Genomic DNA, 17,680 nt, shown 5'->3' with positions numbered 1-17,680 from the left:
GCCGGTGGGTTTTGACCGACAACACATTCTGGCACGCCTGGTGGGACCTTCATCAGCAACAACGCTCGCCGCAGAGATGACAGCACCTCAGGACCAAGCACCGATTTCGCCGGTCACCAAACCTGTCACGTATGAAGAGCTAACTCTAGAACACAAGCAAAAATATGATGAGGTCAAAGCTCAGTTCGAAGCCGATCTCATCGGCTCTTTCGAGAGGACCCGCAACCACGACATCAGGTGGAAGGGGTTCTCACCCGAAGGCGCTCTCGACAACGTTGACTTGTCAGTACCATCAGAGGAGCGCACCAGAGCCCTGCGCCAGGAGATGAACTATATGGTGGCTCACATGCTTCATCGGCACTCAGAAAGCTTGGTGAATGAGCTCGAGCGTGTGGCACATCGTGTCGTCCAGGAGGTGATCAAGAACCAGTACTCCCCATCAGGACCAATCCTGGGGAGTCACAGGGGAGAAGCCTTGCTCCACTCTAGGCCACCAGTATTGCACTCGCTCACAGCCCCAGGACCGCAAAGTTTGCCGATCTACATCGTCTGCAAGATCGACGGTGACCCTAGAGAAGGCCAGTTCCTGAATGAGCCGCCTAAGGAGATCCCGCACGGCTACACTTGCGTGTGCATACCTGATAACATCAACCCAACGCGCGCTGGACAGCTGGCGAATGCGGGAGCTTTAGGGGCAGATGCGGAGAAATAGGCATGACTAGCGAAGTACGCTACCGGGCCGAGTGCTGAGCCCTCGGCCCCAGGAGTTCTGAGTGCGGAGAAGGTCAGTGCAATATTAAGGGACCAGTTCGACATCCTGCCCAAGAGAAAGGCGATAGGCTATTCTAAGCCGTATCCAAGTGATTACGACTTGATCCCGTTACCACCCAAGTATCGGCTCCCGGAGTTCACCAAGTTCAGCGGGTCAGAAGGGGCCAGCTCTATCGAGCATGTGAGCCGATACCTAACGCAGCTCGGGATGATCTCAGTGTCGGATCCTCTAAGGGTCCGTTTCTTCTCCCAGTCTCTCACGGGTTCAGCCTTTGGGTGGTATACTTCACTGCCTCCAGATTCGATCAGGACTTGGAGGCAGCTGGAAGATCATTTCCACACCCAGTATCATTCAGAGGCTGCTGAAGCCGGGATTGCTGACCTCGCCCAAGTTAAGCAGAAGCGAGGGGAAAGTGTGTCGGAGTACGTGCAGCGCTTCAGAGAAGTTAAGAATCGACGCTACTCATCGTGCATCACAGAGAAGGAGGCAGTCGATTTGGCAGTTTTGGGGCTCGCTAAGCCGATCAAGGATCTGGCTTTTTAGTTGGAATTCACTTCTCTGCCGCACATGGTGCAGAAGCTCACGGCATATGAACACTATCACCCAGAGTTATACCAGGAAAAATTCAAGCGCCATGTAAACATGGCCCAAGCAGATGATTTCGATGATTATGGTGGGAAACAAGAAGTGGCTGTGGCAGAATGGACCCGGGGGGCAAACCCCATCCCGTGCAAGTGGGTCAAACAGAAGGGGCTTGTGAAGGACTTTGACTTTGATGTGGCCAAGGCAGAGCAGATATTCGACTTACTGCTCAAGGAAAAGCAGTTGAAGCTCCTAGAGAATCACAAGCTGCCAACGACGCAAGAGCTGCAGGGGAGACTGTACTGCAAGTGGCACCACTCGTTCACCCATGCCACGAATGATTGCAAGGAGCTGTGTCGGCAGATCCAATCAGCTATCGAGCAAGGCCGATTAATTTTGGCCCAGCACACGATGAAGGTGGATAGTCAACCATTCCCGCAAACTAACGTGGTGGAGCTGTCGGATTTTGGACCTGAGGGCCAAAATTTGGCATTTCAGATTAACATGGCGGGACCCATGCACCGCCGTGACGAGCAGAGGAAAGAGGCCGCTTCTGGCAAACGGCCCCAGGATGAAGAGGAGCCGGAGCAACAACACGTTACTGAAGAACAAGTGCGTCACATCCGCAATCAACTCCCAGCTTCCAATCGGCTTCTGGAAAAATACCAGTATCAGTACAAGTTGCGCCGCCGATATGAATCGGAAGAGGAGGAGTATGAGCACCGCACAGGGAGGACGCTGGGGAGGCGCCAGGCTATATGCGACCACTGGCATTGCCCCTTCTTCAGGTATTGTTGGAATTCCGGCATGAGCCGATTACCTTCTATCGATGATTGCTTGGAGTGCAGGCCTCGGGGACGCCAGCCAGGCGAGACATCGGTATTCCAGTGCTTGGGGCCCAGAGCGCGTCACGACGACCATGTTAAGCGGCCATCCAGGGATGATCTTGAGCTAGAAGAGGAAGATAAGAATCATCGTCCACGATGGTGTCCTGACGGGCTCAGCCGCTCACAGAAGCGCAGAGTTCAGCGCTTACGCAATCTCGAGGAGGCAGAAGCAAGGTACCTCGACGTGCTGAGGAAAGCATGTCCGGATCTCGCGGAGCAAGTCAGGCACCCGCGAAGGGTGGAAAGGCACCCTCCAAGGAGGGAGTGGCACCCCAAGCAGCCAAGAGCCGATGAAAAGCCATCGGCTGATGTGAATATGGTGTTCGTGCTCCCGTCGAAGTTTCGGGCGCCCCAACCGGAGGAATTGGCCGTCGCACAACTGGATCTTGGCCCACAGCCGATCATCTTCGAGAAGCCCAAGGAGAAAAGCTACAAGCACTTGAAGGGATTATATCTCAAGGGCCTCATCGATGGCAAGCCTGTGAACAGGATGTTGGTTGACACTAGCGCCGCGGTCAATCTAATGCTGTACTCAGTACTGCGCCGATTGGGTCGTTCTGCTGCTGATCTTATCAAGACCAACGTGATGCTCAATGATTTCAACGGCCAGCCGTCGGAGGCACAGGGCGTCCTCAATGTGGAGTTGACAGTTGGCCGCAAGACCGTCCCAACCTCGTTCTTCATCGTCAACAGTAAGAGTACGTACACAGTGCTGCTTGGGAGGGATTGGATTCACGCCAATTGTTGTGTCCCCTCCACGATGCACCAGTGTTTGGTCCAATGGGATGGCGATGAAGTGGAGGTGGTCCGTGCAGATGACTCCAGCGAGGTTTCGCTCGCAGACATGAAAGCCTGGGACGCGGAAGGGCAAGAGCCGATTTCAGGGATCGCGCTGGAAGACTGTGACCGGATCGAAGCAACAAAAAACGGATTGAGGCTGGTCTTATCCACTGGCCTCACAGAATAAATATGTCCGGGCACGCCACGGAGCCTAGCAGGGTTAGAGAGGCCGGTCCCAGCGACCGGCCCCCAAAAATAGACAATTCTTGTTTAGAGTCGAAACTGTTACATTGTGGACAGACTTTAGCCTGCTCTGGCAGTTGGTTGTTTAATGAGCATTCAGTTTCGAGGGGTAATATAGAAACGGCCGGCCCGTGCGGTCGGCCGAGAATTTTCTTTTGTCATCTCCCCGTGTTTGCTGTCGACGTGGCAGATGATGACGAGTCGCCTGCGTCCACAGTCGATCTTATAGGCGATGACAAGTTAGGGTACGGGTTTACATCAGCTGACGATTTGGAGGAAGTTGATATTGGTCCCGGGGATAAGCCACGACCAACATTTATCAGCAAGAAGCTAGACCCGAGCCTACGAGAGCCGATGATAGCACTGTTGAGGGAATACCGGGATTGTTTCGCGTGGGATTATACTGAAATGCCTGGTCTAGATAGAAGCATCGTCGAACAACGGCTCCCGCTTAAGAAAGGATTTCGGCCGTATCAACAACGAGCAAGGCAGATGAAGGCTGAAGTCCTGGAGGAGGTCAAGAAAGAGGTGCAAAAGATGATGGACGCAGGGTTCATCAGGCCATGTAGGTATGCAGAATGGATCTCCAGTGTGGTCCCTGTACAGAAGAAGGATGGCCGATGGAGAGTCTGCGTGGATTTCAGAGACCTCAACAGAGCGACGCCAAATGATGAATATCTGATGCCCGTGGCAGAAATATTGATCAATGCCGCTGCCGGTTACAAAATGCTGAGCTTTATGGATGGTAATACCAGCTACAACCAGATCTTCATGGCCCTAGAGGATATAAGCAAGACCGCGTTCAGAGTATCAGGCGCGGTCGGCTTGTTCGAGTACTTGGTTATGACCTTTGGATTGAAAAATGCCGGTGCAACGTATCAACGTGCCATGAATTACATTTTTCATGATCTTATCGGCAAGCTGGTAGAAATCTACATTGATGATGTCGTGGTCAAGTCCACGTCGGCTGGGGGGCATCTGGAAGATTTGCGTAAGGTTTTGGAGCGGACTCGGAAGTTTGGGCTCAAAATGAACCCGAAGAAATGTGTCTTTGGCGTATCGGCCAGTCAGTTCTTAGGATTCCTGGTACATGAACGAGGAATTGAGATCGGCTTGAAGAGTCAAGAAGCGGTAAAGACAATGAAGCCGCCTACTACGAAGAAGGAGTTACAAAAGCTCATCGGCAAAATCAACTTTGTCAGGCGATTTATCTCCAATCTGTCTGGGCATATCGAGCCGTTCATGGGTCTGGTGAAGATCAAGTCTGAGGATGAGTTTCACTGGGGGGCAGAGCAGTAGTAAGCTTTCGATGAAATCAAGGGATACTTGTCGAAGCCTCCAGTTTTGGTTCCTCCACGGCAGGACAGGCCTTTCTACGTGTACATGTCCGTGGGTGACACTTCCATCGCCTCGGTTCTAATTCAGAAACATGATGATTAGGAGAGGGTTTTCTTCTACCTCAGCAGGCGCATGTTGGACGCCGAAACCAGGTATCCTGAGATCGAAAAGCTTTGCCTTTGTTTATTCTTTACATGTACAAAGCTTCGACATATTTTGCTCTCGGCGGAAACGATTGTCATATGTAAATCTGATGTCATCAAGCATATGCTGTCGGCTCCTATTCTGAAAGGCCGACTAGGAAAATGGATGTTTGCATTGTCAGAATTCGATATCCGATATCAACCTGCAAAGGCAATCAAGGGGCAGGCACTGGCGGATCTCATTGCAGATAGGGTCAACACTGACGTGTCTGCACTTTTTGTACGTGCCTGGGTCATGTTTTTCGATGGATCGGCTTGTATTGATGAGTGCGGCGTAGGAATTCTTTTGGTATCGCCTCGTGGGGCGACTTATTCTTTTTCCATCAGGATGGCTACTCCATGCACCAATAATTTAGTAGAGTATGAGGCCGTTCGCAAGGAAATGGAATTACTCCTGGAAGCTGGTGCAGAAGCAGTGGAAATATTTGGGGATTCAAAACTGGTGATTTCTCAGCTCACGGAAGAATATAAATGTGAGAGCGAGGCTCTTTTTCCGATATGGATGCAGTGCCGTGAGTTGATGTCACAATTCAGGTACATTAATTTCCACTGGATACGAAGGACTTTGAACAGTGAAGCCAATGACTTAGCACAGATGGCTTCCGGATACAAGGAAACAACCAATGGGGTCGATGTAGAGGTTCAGTTTCTAGAACCTGGAGACTGGAGAGCCGATATCTTCAATTATTTGAAGGATTCGGCTCGGGGGGCACCCAGAAGGATAAGACTCAAAGCTATGAAGTATTTTCTGATAGGGGACGACATGTTCTACAGGACTTTGGAAGGATTACTGCTTAAATGTTTGGGGCCTTCGGAGTCGAATCGACTCTTGCATGAGGTTCATGAAGGAGCCTGCGATACTCATCAATCGGCTCATAAGATGAAATGGCTGATTAGACGATCGGGATATTACTGGCCTACCATGCTTGAGGATTGCTTTAAATATTACAAGGGGTGTCAGGCATGTCAGAGATTCGGCAAGGTTCAGATGGTGCCGGCATCAGTGATGAATCCTATCATTAAGCCATGGCCGTTCAGGGGTTGGCCTATGGATATGATTGGCCAGATTAACCCGCCATCTAGCAAAGGTCACCAATGGATGTTAGCTGTCACGGATTATTTCACAAAATGGGTGGATGCGGTACCCATGAGGTCGGTGGCATCGAAAGATGTGATCAGTTTCGTTAAAGAGCACATCATTCATAGATTTGGGATTCCTCAGACCATTACGACTGATGGAGGATCGGTCTTTATATCAGAGCAATTTAGAAAGTTTGCTGATGACACGGGGTTCAAGCTGATCAGATCATCTCCATATTATGCCCAGGCTAATGGACAGGCTGAAGCATCCAACCAGAGTCTTATCAAGCTGATCAAAAGGAAGATCGATGAATATCCTTGGCGCTGGCATGAGGTGTTGTCAGAGGCTTTGTGGGCATATCGTATTTCGTGTCATGGATCTATCAAGACGTCACCATACCATCTGGTCTACGGTCAAGACGCCGTGTTGCCATGGGAGATCACGGCCGGATCAAGGCGTGTTGAGTTTCAGAATGATCTATTGGCTGAAGAGTATGCAGCCTTGATGAGCGATAATGTGGAGGATCTTACAGAGCTAAGACTTTGGTCACTTGAGAAGATCAAGGAAAACAAGGCTAAAGTTGCTCGTGCATACAACAAAAAGGTTAAGCCGAAAGAATTCCAGGTTGGAGACCTAGTTTGGGAGGTAGTGCTACCATTGGGAACTAAAGACAGGAAGTATGGTAAGTGGTCTCCTACTTGGCATGGACCGTACAAGGTTAATCAGGTCCTGCCTGGAAATGCGTACATGCTTGAAGAATTAGATGGTGTCAAGTTTCCTGTAGCCGTCAATGGCCAACACCTCAAGAAATATTTTCTGAGCATGTGGGAAGGCGACTAACAAGAGCCGATGAGATCCATCTGGCTGCATTATAAAAGGCCAACACGTTGAGTTGGCCAGTAAAAAAATGATGAGATAGGCCAACACGTTGAGTTGGCCAGTAAAAAAAATGATGAGATAGGCCAACACGTTGAGTTGGCCAGTAAAAAAAAAGAAAGAAGAGAGGCCAACTCGTTGAGTTGGCCAGCAAGTAAAAATTATATGAGAAGCAAGGCAGCCGATGTGTAACCATCGACTTAAGATGTTTTTGACAAATATGAGTTTCAGTTTAACAGGCAACACTAAATGTTTTCTGGATTGTTCTACTAGTTCAGGAATCCTTCTATGGCATGGGTGGCTTCTGCGTGTATGGCGTCGGCTCTTGCTATGATCGCTTCGTTGTCTTTGTCATCGCCTGTTACTATCTGTTGACTCAAGGTGTTGATTTCTGCAAACTCGGCCCATATTTGCTCGGTTATTTCTTGGGCTTCTTGCTTGGAGTTTGCAATCAAGGCTTTCTCCTCTTGGATCAGTCTCTATGTAGTGCAGACTTTTTCTTCGAGTTCTGCCAGTTCTTTCTCCAGGAGGCTGAGTCGCCTTGTACTCGCTGAGATATCGGCTTTGGCATCCAGAGTTGCCTTCTTCTGGTTTAGCATCTTGCACTTTTCAGCGATGATGGCTTTCAGAGGAATTTGAGAATGCCTTGTTTCTATCCTCTGTTGCGCTGCTTTCACCTCTGCCCGAAAGAAGGGAAGATGACCGGCTGGCCAGAGCTTGACCCGAAGTGACTCTGGGAGTTGGGATTCTATCTGCTCGAGGACTTTCTGTATTTCGCTGGAGTCATCGACCAGGGTACTGATTGGAGCAGATAGCTGATTTTTGATGTGTTGAAGCTGATCCGCGAGGCCAATCGGCTGCTGCGGTGGTGGTACCTTCGCTCCAAGGGCGATCAGACCCATTGATGCCGGGTCAAAGGAGAGCAAGTCTGAAATGTTGAAGCCCTGTGGGGATATCAGAGTTAGTTTTGGGGGCAAGGTATATCAACAGAGTTATCGGCTGATTTAGAATCGGCTCATGCGATGTTACCTGTTGTGAGGAAGAAGCGATGATCGATCCGAGTGTGATCAGCTCAGTTGGGGCAGCGACAGTAGCATCGGCTATGTCGGCTTGTTCGTCACACGCCTCTATCGGAGCATCGGGAGTTCCGGCTCGGGCTTCCATCGTCACGTCATCTATTGCAGTTTCTTCACTGCGAATTTCTGCTTGGACGATGGTTGGTTCTTGCTGTTCAGGGATTTCAGTTTTTTCAGTATTGACTTCGTGAACGGCGGTTCCCTGTTGTGATGGGCTTCCGGTGCTAAGGATGTCTTCAGCTGCGTCCTGGAGAAAGGGTTACAATCAACCAGAGTATGTGTGCATATATTAAAAAAGAGACATTCAGGAAATTTCAGAAAGATGAATTACCTGGTTGGTGTTGGAGTCTGATGGACTTGGGGAAGGTTGTGCTGTCTTCTTGATGACCCGTCTCGTGAAGATCTTCCTTTTCTTAGTTGGGACTTGGGGGGCAGCATTTCCTGAGGTTTGTCTCCGCTTAGAGGCCGACTGGGGTGAGTCTGGCTGAATAGTCATTATCAGTTTCTTCATTGGTGGTGATCCCTTGCAAAAGAGAACATCAAGGGCGGATGGAAGAAAGTGGAATGGCTCCCCGTCATTTGTCATGGGTTCTGGACCATCTTGTTGCTGTAAACAAAGTGAGCAAGGTTAGCCAAGGAAAGCTATAGAAGGCTTAGAAAGGATAAGAGCACGGATTCAGTACCTCTTCCTCGGGGATTGCATATTCAGGATCAATTTGCTGCAGTAGAGGGCCTAAAGCTCTTCTGAATACATGAGTTTTCCACATTTCCCACCAAGTGTTAAAGCCGATTGACGAGGAAGTAAAAGATAGATCGGCTGGTATTGGAATGTGGAGATTGTCAAACATGCTGTAGCATCTTGAACTGGTAAGACCGTCAGGTAGATCGGCTCTACTCTCCACCAAGTGGTGAATATGGAAGTGGGGAGGGACTTGTCTTAGGCCGAATTGCCAAGCTACTATGACTGGTTGATAGGTTTCATAACCTGGTTTGATGATTCTGTTGGAAGTGCTTATGCCGATAGGAAGGAAGCCAGGTCGGATCATTAGAGAATATAGATGCCGAGTGCTGTTGTCATCGACAAAGCTATCCAGCCTGAAGTTAGTTGGGTTCTCAAAGACTTCAGATTCAGTGAAGGGAAAGAAGAGGGGATTCTCCAGGACTTTGTAGAAAACTCTGAACCATTTTGCTACATCTGTTGAGTTCAGTTTACTGCCAGGGAGGCTGAATAGGGCTTGGCCATAGCTGGTGCATCTAATTGGTTTGCCATTCTCGTCAGGGAAGGAATTCTTGGCTAAGCTTTGAAAGTTTGGAATTTGATGCTGGAAATAGAGTTGTGCGCATAACTGAATGAACCACCAAGGGCCTCCAGTTCTGAGTTTCCTTTGGCTGAGCAAGCTAGTTGTCATTAAGTGGAGACATCTATATGTTTCTCCGAGGAAAAGCTTGCCTAGGCTGGTTGTAGCGAAAATGGCCTCTCATGCCATATTTCAATATAATGTTTTGGCGATTGATGACACACACAACACTTGGACTAATATGATTGTTAAGATGAACATTCCCAGGCTTTTAGGTTCAAGTGATGACAAAGAGAAGATAGGCGTAGCGGACGGGGGTCGAGGGGGAGCCGCCCCTCGCGGGTCTCAGGGCAGCGCCCTGAAAGCTCTTCGGTTCAGGAGCACCGGAAGAACCGACGCCAGGGCATCGGAGCATCCGGTGGTAGTCGGAAGAACCGACGCCATGACACTTTGGTGCAGAAGGGAATCGAAGCCAAGTCAGCCTATAGGCACCGGTTGAACCGACGGTCCAAAATAGGGCATCGGTGAATTGGGTGTCCTTTGTACCAGAGACGATGTCAAGCGCCCAGGAGAAGTTTCTTCAGCACCGGTTCAACCGACGGTGCATCGGAGCATACCATCGGTGCAATGACGTCAGCGCCCGGGAGAATATCCTTCAGCACCGGTTGAACCGGTGAGGCATCGGTGCATAGCATCGGTTCAACCGGTGGTCACTGCGTCAGCTGACAGGAGTTCAACGGCTACTTCGGTTTATGAGTGACCGGAAGAACCGACGCTACCCCTGCCAGAGGCATCGGTTCTTCCGGTGATACGCAAATTTACAGTTGACCGTTGGAGCAATGGCTACAAGACTTGGTGGCCTATATATACGCCTCACCCCATCCATTTGAAGTGTGCTGGAGTTGCTGAACATTCTACTACACTTGAAGAACATCTCCAACCACCTTAGAGCTTCATTATACATCATATAGGCTTAAGCACACTTGTGAGAGTACTTAGTGCTTGTAATAGGGATTAGTTCTTGCGAGAGCTCCCTTGAGAGAAGCCTTGCTGCGGCAAGCAACTTGTGATCCGTCGTGTGACCCTCCGTCTTGGTGTGGAGTGGCAACGACACTTTGTGCGGGGGAAGAGGAGGCCCCTTCCTTGGTGGAGAAGCTCCGTAGTGGATTTCGGCCAGGTGACCGAGAGAGACGGTGGCGGTGCACGAGACTCGGTGTCTTGTGGGCACTTGCCTTTGCTTGCCGGCATCGCCATTGGTGGCGTAGTGCAAGACGGTGATCGGAAGAGCCTCGGTGTCCCGTGGACGTAGGCGTTTATGCCGAACCACGTTACATGACCGTGTCTACTCGGAAGTTTGCATCCCTCTTGCACTTACCTCTTTACTTACCATATTACATTTCCGCACTTACTCTTTGTTGTGTGCCTTTAGTTTCCTAGTTAGTTTGATTAGGATTGGCTATAGGTTGCAAGTTTTTAGGGGTAAGTAGAGAGTTGCATAGATAAACCTTAGTTATAACTAGCATGTATATGACGTGTTAGGTTTATCTTATGCAAGTAGTTTGAGCCCTAGGTTAAAAAGCGTTTAGCGACCCTATTCACCCCCTCCCCCCTCTAGGGTCGGACACCCCGGTGATCCTTACACTGGTACGGTTGCCATGGGCCAGATGGTAGGCCAAAGGAAGATAATTCTTGGTTGGGGCTAAGGAAGGACCACAGAAGATGAAATGTTCTAACCAAAGATTTAGAAAGGCTATGTGTTCCTTTTTACTTACTGGACCTTTCGTTTTCATGTGCTGGTTCATGTAAGTGCTCCAGTTTGTGCAGTCTATTTTAGATGAAAGTTTGAAGGGGACTTCTACCATTCTGTGGGCTGCAGGATCAGGGGATCCAATGTCAAGGCCAGTGATCATGATAACATCCAGCAGAGTAGGGGTCATGGGTCCATGACCAAAGAGGAAACAATTCAGAGCATCGGACCAGAAATAGCCGATGGTCTTCAGAAGGTTTTCATCTTTATCCAGGGGAGATAATGATAGACTGAGTGCATTAGCTATGTTCAGTTCTTGCCACAAGGGCATATAGGTTTTTGCTACTCTGCTATACCATGTAATCCAGCTTTCAGGTGGATTAGGCCAGGCTCTTAAGTAGTCGGCCCAGGAATTTAAATTAATGCCTTGACTCATGAAAGGATTCTATTCGTTTCACAGGAGATTAAATCTGTGGGATTTTCATAAGTTCGTGGGCCAAGACAAAAGGATTTGGGATTAGAAGGATGCGGCAGAAGGATGTCTGACACCTGTAAGTTCAGAGATTCAGAAATTTATGTATGGCGTCATATTTCAGAGTTTAATTTGTCGGAGGCATAATGAGCTGAAGAAAGTTAAAAGAGCAGGCTGAATATTACCTTCAGGCCACAGATTGCCGCGTCGTCGATTGAAGAATTCGCTGTTTGAGCTGCAGAGTCCGCCATGGTTCAGATCTGCTGACTTAGGGTTTGGTCGGTTTGTGGGCTCTGGTTCGAATTTTGGATGCTTTGCGAGTCTTTGCTCGAATTTATGGAGTGGGATTCTCGAATTACGCTCGGATTTGGAGTGTCTAGTTTGAGTTGGATTCAGAAGTGGAAGTGGTGTTCTGTTCTTATACGGGTTGCTTCCAATTTTGAATTTCATCGGCTCTTGGAGATTAGTAAAGCCTGGTGCGATGCCATCGGCTTTTTTGGGGGATAATCCAAACAAGCAAGATTAAGGGATAATAAGCTTCATTAAAAGTTAGATTCTTACAGAGGAGCCGATTTAACAAAGGAAAAATCCTTCGGCTTTACAATACTACTTCTACAGTACTACCTACATCTACCGCTCGTAGGTACCTAGTACCTACGGCGCTTGGGGCTTTGAGCCAGCGCATCTCCGCCGTCGCTGTCTTCGTCGTCGTTGCTGGCGCCGTCAAAGGCACTGCTGCCGCCGTCAGTCTCGGCGTCGCTGCTCCGGCCGCCGCCGCCGCTGCTTTCTTCCTCGCTGTCCTCCTCGGAGGACCCGAGGAATTGGAAGGGGTTTCCGCCTATCGGGTCATCACTGCTGGAGGGGGAGCCGATCTCCTCTTCCGAGGAGGAATCGGCTCCATCCCAAGAGAAGCCTTCCTCGCTGCTGCTCTCCGGCTCCTCTTGGAACAGGAATCGGAGGTCTTCACCTTTGGTTTGAGGCTCGTCGTCTTCGGAGATGATCCCGAAGTTGTACTCCTTTGCATCCCAGTGCAGAGGAGCGAGTGCCTCGTACGCTGCCGTCGGGTCGTATTCCGGCGTCGGTTCCCGACTCTCAGGAATAGAGTCGAGGGAGGAGGCGGAGGAGCTTGAAGAAGAAGGGGGAGAAGGATAGTCGATGGAGTTGGAGCCGGAGGAGGAGGAAATCGCCATGGCTACTGAAGGTTGGGGTTTTCTGCGCTACTTGGCTTTGGAAGGAAGATGAGTTTGTAGTGAAAGGAGTCGATTTGGGGTGAGATTAAATAGTAAAAAATGGAAGACGGATCGGCTGTTTCACATTCTACGAGGAGCCAGTTGCAGAGATGTTGTGTCTTCCATGGCGGTTGTTGTGCGTTTTAATGAAGCATCAACGGGAAGATGAAGCGGCGAAGTGGTTTTGGAATTACATTGCCAAAACCAGGGGGGCATGTGTTATCGCCATAAATTAATAGGTTAATTAATGGGCCGCGAGTGAGTTGGGCTTAATGAAGAAATTGAAGGAGGCTTACGAATCGGCTCCTGCGTGAGCCTTTGGGCCTTGTGGGCCATGTATCTTTAGATTTAGTCCAGTTTGAGTTAGAGATAGAGTCCGAGATGGACACTTTAGTTTAGATTGTTTCCCAAGTCTCCTGACTATAAATATGTACCCTATGATATTTGTAAGGGGGGAACGTCATCACGTTTCGCAAACTACAACTCTCGGCGCACCGCCACCCCTAATTCTAGAGTTTCATCCAAGTAAGCGCCATGCTGCCCTGATCGCTTCTCGCGATCAGGGCAGCCTTGTTCTTGCTTTTACCTTGGTATTACTCGTACTGAAGCATTTTTGATGACGAGTAGTACTAGTTATCCTGATTTTAGTAGCATGATCTCTAGTAGATTCATCGTGCTTTTGTTGCTTATCATCTACGAACATCATGTCATCTCCGTGCGATCATATTTTAATCCTATACTAATTCTCGTTGTATGGAATTAGTCGCGTAGAGGTGACGCCCTGCTTCTTTTCTATCTAGTAGATCTAATCTGTTATGGTTTGTTCTTATACTTAAGAATTGGCGTAATATCTGCTAGGTTAGGCCTTGCAAACGGGTTGGATGATCCGGTGACGTATTAGATGCTTTACCTTAGTCTTAACAGGGAATTGATCCGGGAATCGGCTTTCTCTTGTTCTTAGGCCTCTATTCTGGTTAAGGTTTAGTTATTTATTACGCTCATTAGGCCCAATTACGTGTAGGATGTTCCGATCTAGCAGTGAAGCCTTTACCGTCGTGGATTAGATTAGCTAGATTTAATTGAAGCAGCTTTACAGTTATTTGCTTTATTTATCAATATCCGGATATATGCAGATCCAATCTGACACCGGGACTCGATCGACTCTTTAAAGCCGATGCAAGAGTCGTCCCGGGGAGCCGACCACGGCTCGGACTTATGTCTACACGTGTTTGTGTATGCAGGCAAATCGTCGCAAGCACGTTCGCACCTTCCTGATCGGGTATAGGTCAGGTGGCACGCCCTGCGTCTTGGAAAGCCGCGGCGTGTGCTAGGATTGCGGGCCGTTGACGAGGGAGCAGTGCCTGCCAGCGCCCCGGCGACCTCCCGGCTCTTCGTGTTGCCTGTCGCTATTCGCCGGTGGGTTTTGACCGACAACAATATGTTTTTGTTTTTCATCAGTTCTTTAACTAATGTAGTAATGTGCTCACTCAGTTGCCCCCCCTAGTCGACATTGGAGTACATTACACCCATTATACAACAACTTTATGAGTGAGTGCCTATGTTGGTCCAACAACTTCTAAGGACATATATTCTCGTATTCTGCCACACTAGTTTCTTATTTGCTCATCTCACAATTAGGGGATTAATTTCTTTCTGAAAATTGAGAAAGAGCCAAAATAGGTTGAAACAGTTAATAGTTATTCTGTCAACATTCTAATCATAATTGATTACTGATACGTAATATAAAGATAGCATTAACGGATTATCTCGTTTCTTTTACTTATCAAACTACAAATTCTTAAATACAAAATCTAAAATCAGAGATGATAGCATTCTTATGTCAACAGTACTTTAAATTAAAGTGAAAAATAATATATTTATACTTAAATGGTATAAACAAGAGTAAACAGGTCTTCTAATGTCTGTAGAAATTGTTTGTTTCTTCAAAATTTGAAGAAACTATTGCTATGTAAAGAAACAACTTACAAAACAGTAGTAACATCATCTGAATAAATTACATTTTGGTATTATATGCTATTCCGAAGAGGTATAAGTTTAACTATAGAAGAAGACATTCACTAATCAAGGACTCTGCTTGATTTTGTGGGGTAGACCACATCCCAAGGCAACTAATCAAGCCTAGGCACCATGTCTAAACTATGTAGTCACTTACCTTCTACTATGTACTTAGGCAAAAAGAATACGCAAGGAATTTTCCACTTACACCGTCAAGGGGTCCCATTGATCAAAGAAAGCAAGTAAATAAGTATCTAAAGTAAAGCAAAAAGCAAGTGGGTTACTGATGATAGATGTGGAACTTCACTCAATAATGTTTCATTCCTTCAAGGAAACAAAGTTGGAGATGAGCCAACAGAATTAGCTCACTTTTTGGATTCTCACCTTACACTATCCCTATTCTGCTCTAAATATAGCAGGGCTTCGCCTTGATACTTCTTCTCTCCAAGAATGGTGTGTGAAAAATGGAGGTGGAGGTGGATATTTAATGCCTTTAGAGGTCGATCGGTTGCTTGGATAGATGGTAGTTATGTTAGTTGAGTGGAGCACCATTTAACGGAGAACACGTGGAGCCCAAGAAGAAGCCTGGGTTTGTTGCCTGCTTCACCGACCTTCTTATGGATGCTCCTCATTATTCCTGGATGGAAATTACAATTGCATCGTTGCAAGAATCTCTTAGAGCTTGGCCGGCCGACCAAGTTTAGGCAGGTCGATGTGGCTCTGATGATTCCCAGCCGTCTGTTCCACTTCCTATTATGTCAAAGGTTTCTATTTGCGTTGCATGGTGGGATGGATCTTGAATGGACTATTTCTCTGCATGTGGGTGCTTTGATCCGTGGCACAATCCTTTCGACCTTACGATGCACCGACTTCATGATCAATGTTTGTGATGACTTTCACTTGTGCTTTTGTGCATGCACAAGAAGTTTGGTTGTGATTGACCATAGTGTGGTGGATACTGAATATAAATGTTTGTGCATGCACAAGGAACCCTAGAGTCCTAGACATGTCCCTAATGGAATCCAAAATGATACATGATCCAATTTTACCACGCGATTTGAACAGTTGGGTGGTGGTGCTGCTCGGCTGTACTCTTCTCCCCTCTCTTCTTCTCTTGGCGGAACCCGAAAATTTGAATTAATCTTGCTTATAATTTGAATTTTAATTATAGCTGAACTCTGAACCAAAATTGTAGAGGGAACAGAGGGCTACACCTTTCGTGTAACTGACAGTACAAGTTCAAAAAATACAATGATTCTACATAAATTCCTTAAGAACATGCTCATTTCACTGAATTCAATCCAAATTTAGAGTTTCAGAGCTATTATTTGATCTTTCAAACTGTAGGCCTCAATTTAAATACCTTATCCGAACTTTCTTAGATCTTGTATGGCACCCTTGTACTCTCCAAGGATCGTTCTACTTCAAACTAGTGATATTGTCATCCAAAGGTTGTACACAAATTTTGCTTCAATTCGAGCTTAAATTTCAAGACAAACTCTTTAGTTTCACCTTGAAATCGGCAATCCTTTCCAACTTTAGTTGTCTTATTAAAATCCAAATCATTCAAATCTCCTTTCAAACTTTATTGCACGATGAAGTATGTAGTTCGTACTACAACTCTTACATTGGACAAAAGTTTGTTGTTCATCAAATTTTCAAATTAGAAGCATTGAAATATGGCTATCTGATCATGGTTTGTTTCTTAAGAACTTACCTCAATTCAAATCTTTCGGAATTAGACTTGAATTTGTTCAATCAATTTGGTTCGCCTTTGACCTCATCCACCTTCTTGTACTTATTTCAACCAACTTTTCTTTTAAAATTTTCAATTTGGATCATATTTACTCTTAATATCATTATATTTTGAGATAATGATAATTAATCAATCTCAATGGTCATTAGGGTTTAAACAAGACCTTAATTACCTAGGGGTGTCACAACCCCCTACGAGCCTGTCACTCTATGGCTTCCTTTTATGGTTGTGGTGCTATGGTTACAAGCGTGGCTCTCTATTTATAGAAAGACCGAGTATAAGTCTACCACTTAACTCTACCCTCTACCACTATTTACAGCTCCGAAGTATACCTGATCACGAGCTACCGGATCTGATAAACCCGATCCAACCCACCCAAAAAAACCGACCCGACCCGACCTGATTTATGCGTGGGCTGGACTCGGGTCAAATTTTTTGACCCGACAAAAAATAGGCCGGGCACGGGCTGAATATTTTGACTTGAAATCAACCCACCCGACCCGACCCGAACTTTATACACAAAAAAAATTAGGTTTGACCCGACCCGACCCAAATCTGACCTGACCCGACCATGTGACGGGTCAGGCTCGGGCCAAAAAAATCAGCCCGATGGTCGGGTTGGGCCGGGTACGAGCCCAAGAAAAAAGTGTCAGTTTTTGTTTACCCGACCTGAACCAGACCCGCCTAATAAATGATCAGGTCTACTCCGAAGTCTATGTAACCCCTTATTATGAACAAATATTTGACATATTTACAACAGTATTTCTATCAAAAGTGTATCTTGATGGATCATGTTATATGAAAGTTATTTTTCCCAGTAACTTGTTTTCACTGAGATAGCTTAACGACTTGCCTCAGCTCGTTAAGTCTAGCTTTGATAACAAGCTATTTCGCTTGTCTTAACAGTCTTGTTAAGGATAACAAGTTAAAATTAGAATTGGCTTAGTTCGTCTAAAAATGTTGAGGTGGCTTTTGGAATAACTTAGCACGCTTTCTTTCTTTTATTTTATTCTAAAATGCCAAAATTACTTCACTGTGAATTTTTCTTGAAGTTTTAACTAAACGGAACTGAGACTTTCTTCATGGAGAAACTGAATGGTCCAAACAGAAAAATATTCCCATATGAAAATAACCCTTCTTATAGGAATACAATGATGCCTACATGATATATAGTACTTGTTTCCGAATGTGTTTCTTTATCTCGCTTCAGAAATTATATTTCTCCTTCATTTGACAACACAAGGCACAACGAAACATGTATATAGAGACACTGTTTTTAATTTCTAGAAACATTTTATGTTGTCTCTACGTAATCGTAGAGTTG

This window comes from Panicum virgatum, chromosome 6N (genome assembly GCF_016808335.1).
Source record: "Panicum virgatum strain AP13 chromosome 6N, P.virgatum_v5, whole genome shotgun sequence".
In the NCBI taxonomy this organism is placed as follows: Eukaryota; Viridiplantae; Streptophyta; class Magnoliopsida; order Poales; family Poaceae; genus Panicum; species Panicum virgatum.
This window is presented reverse-complemented; position numbering follows the sequence as displayed.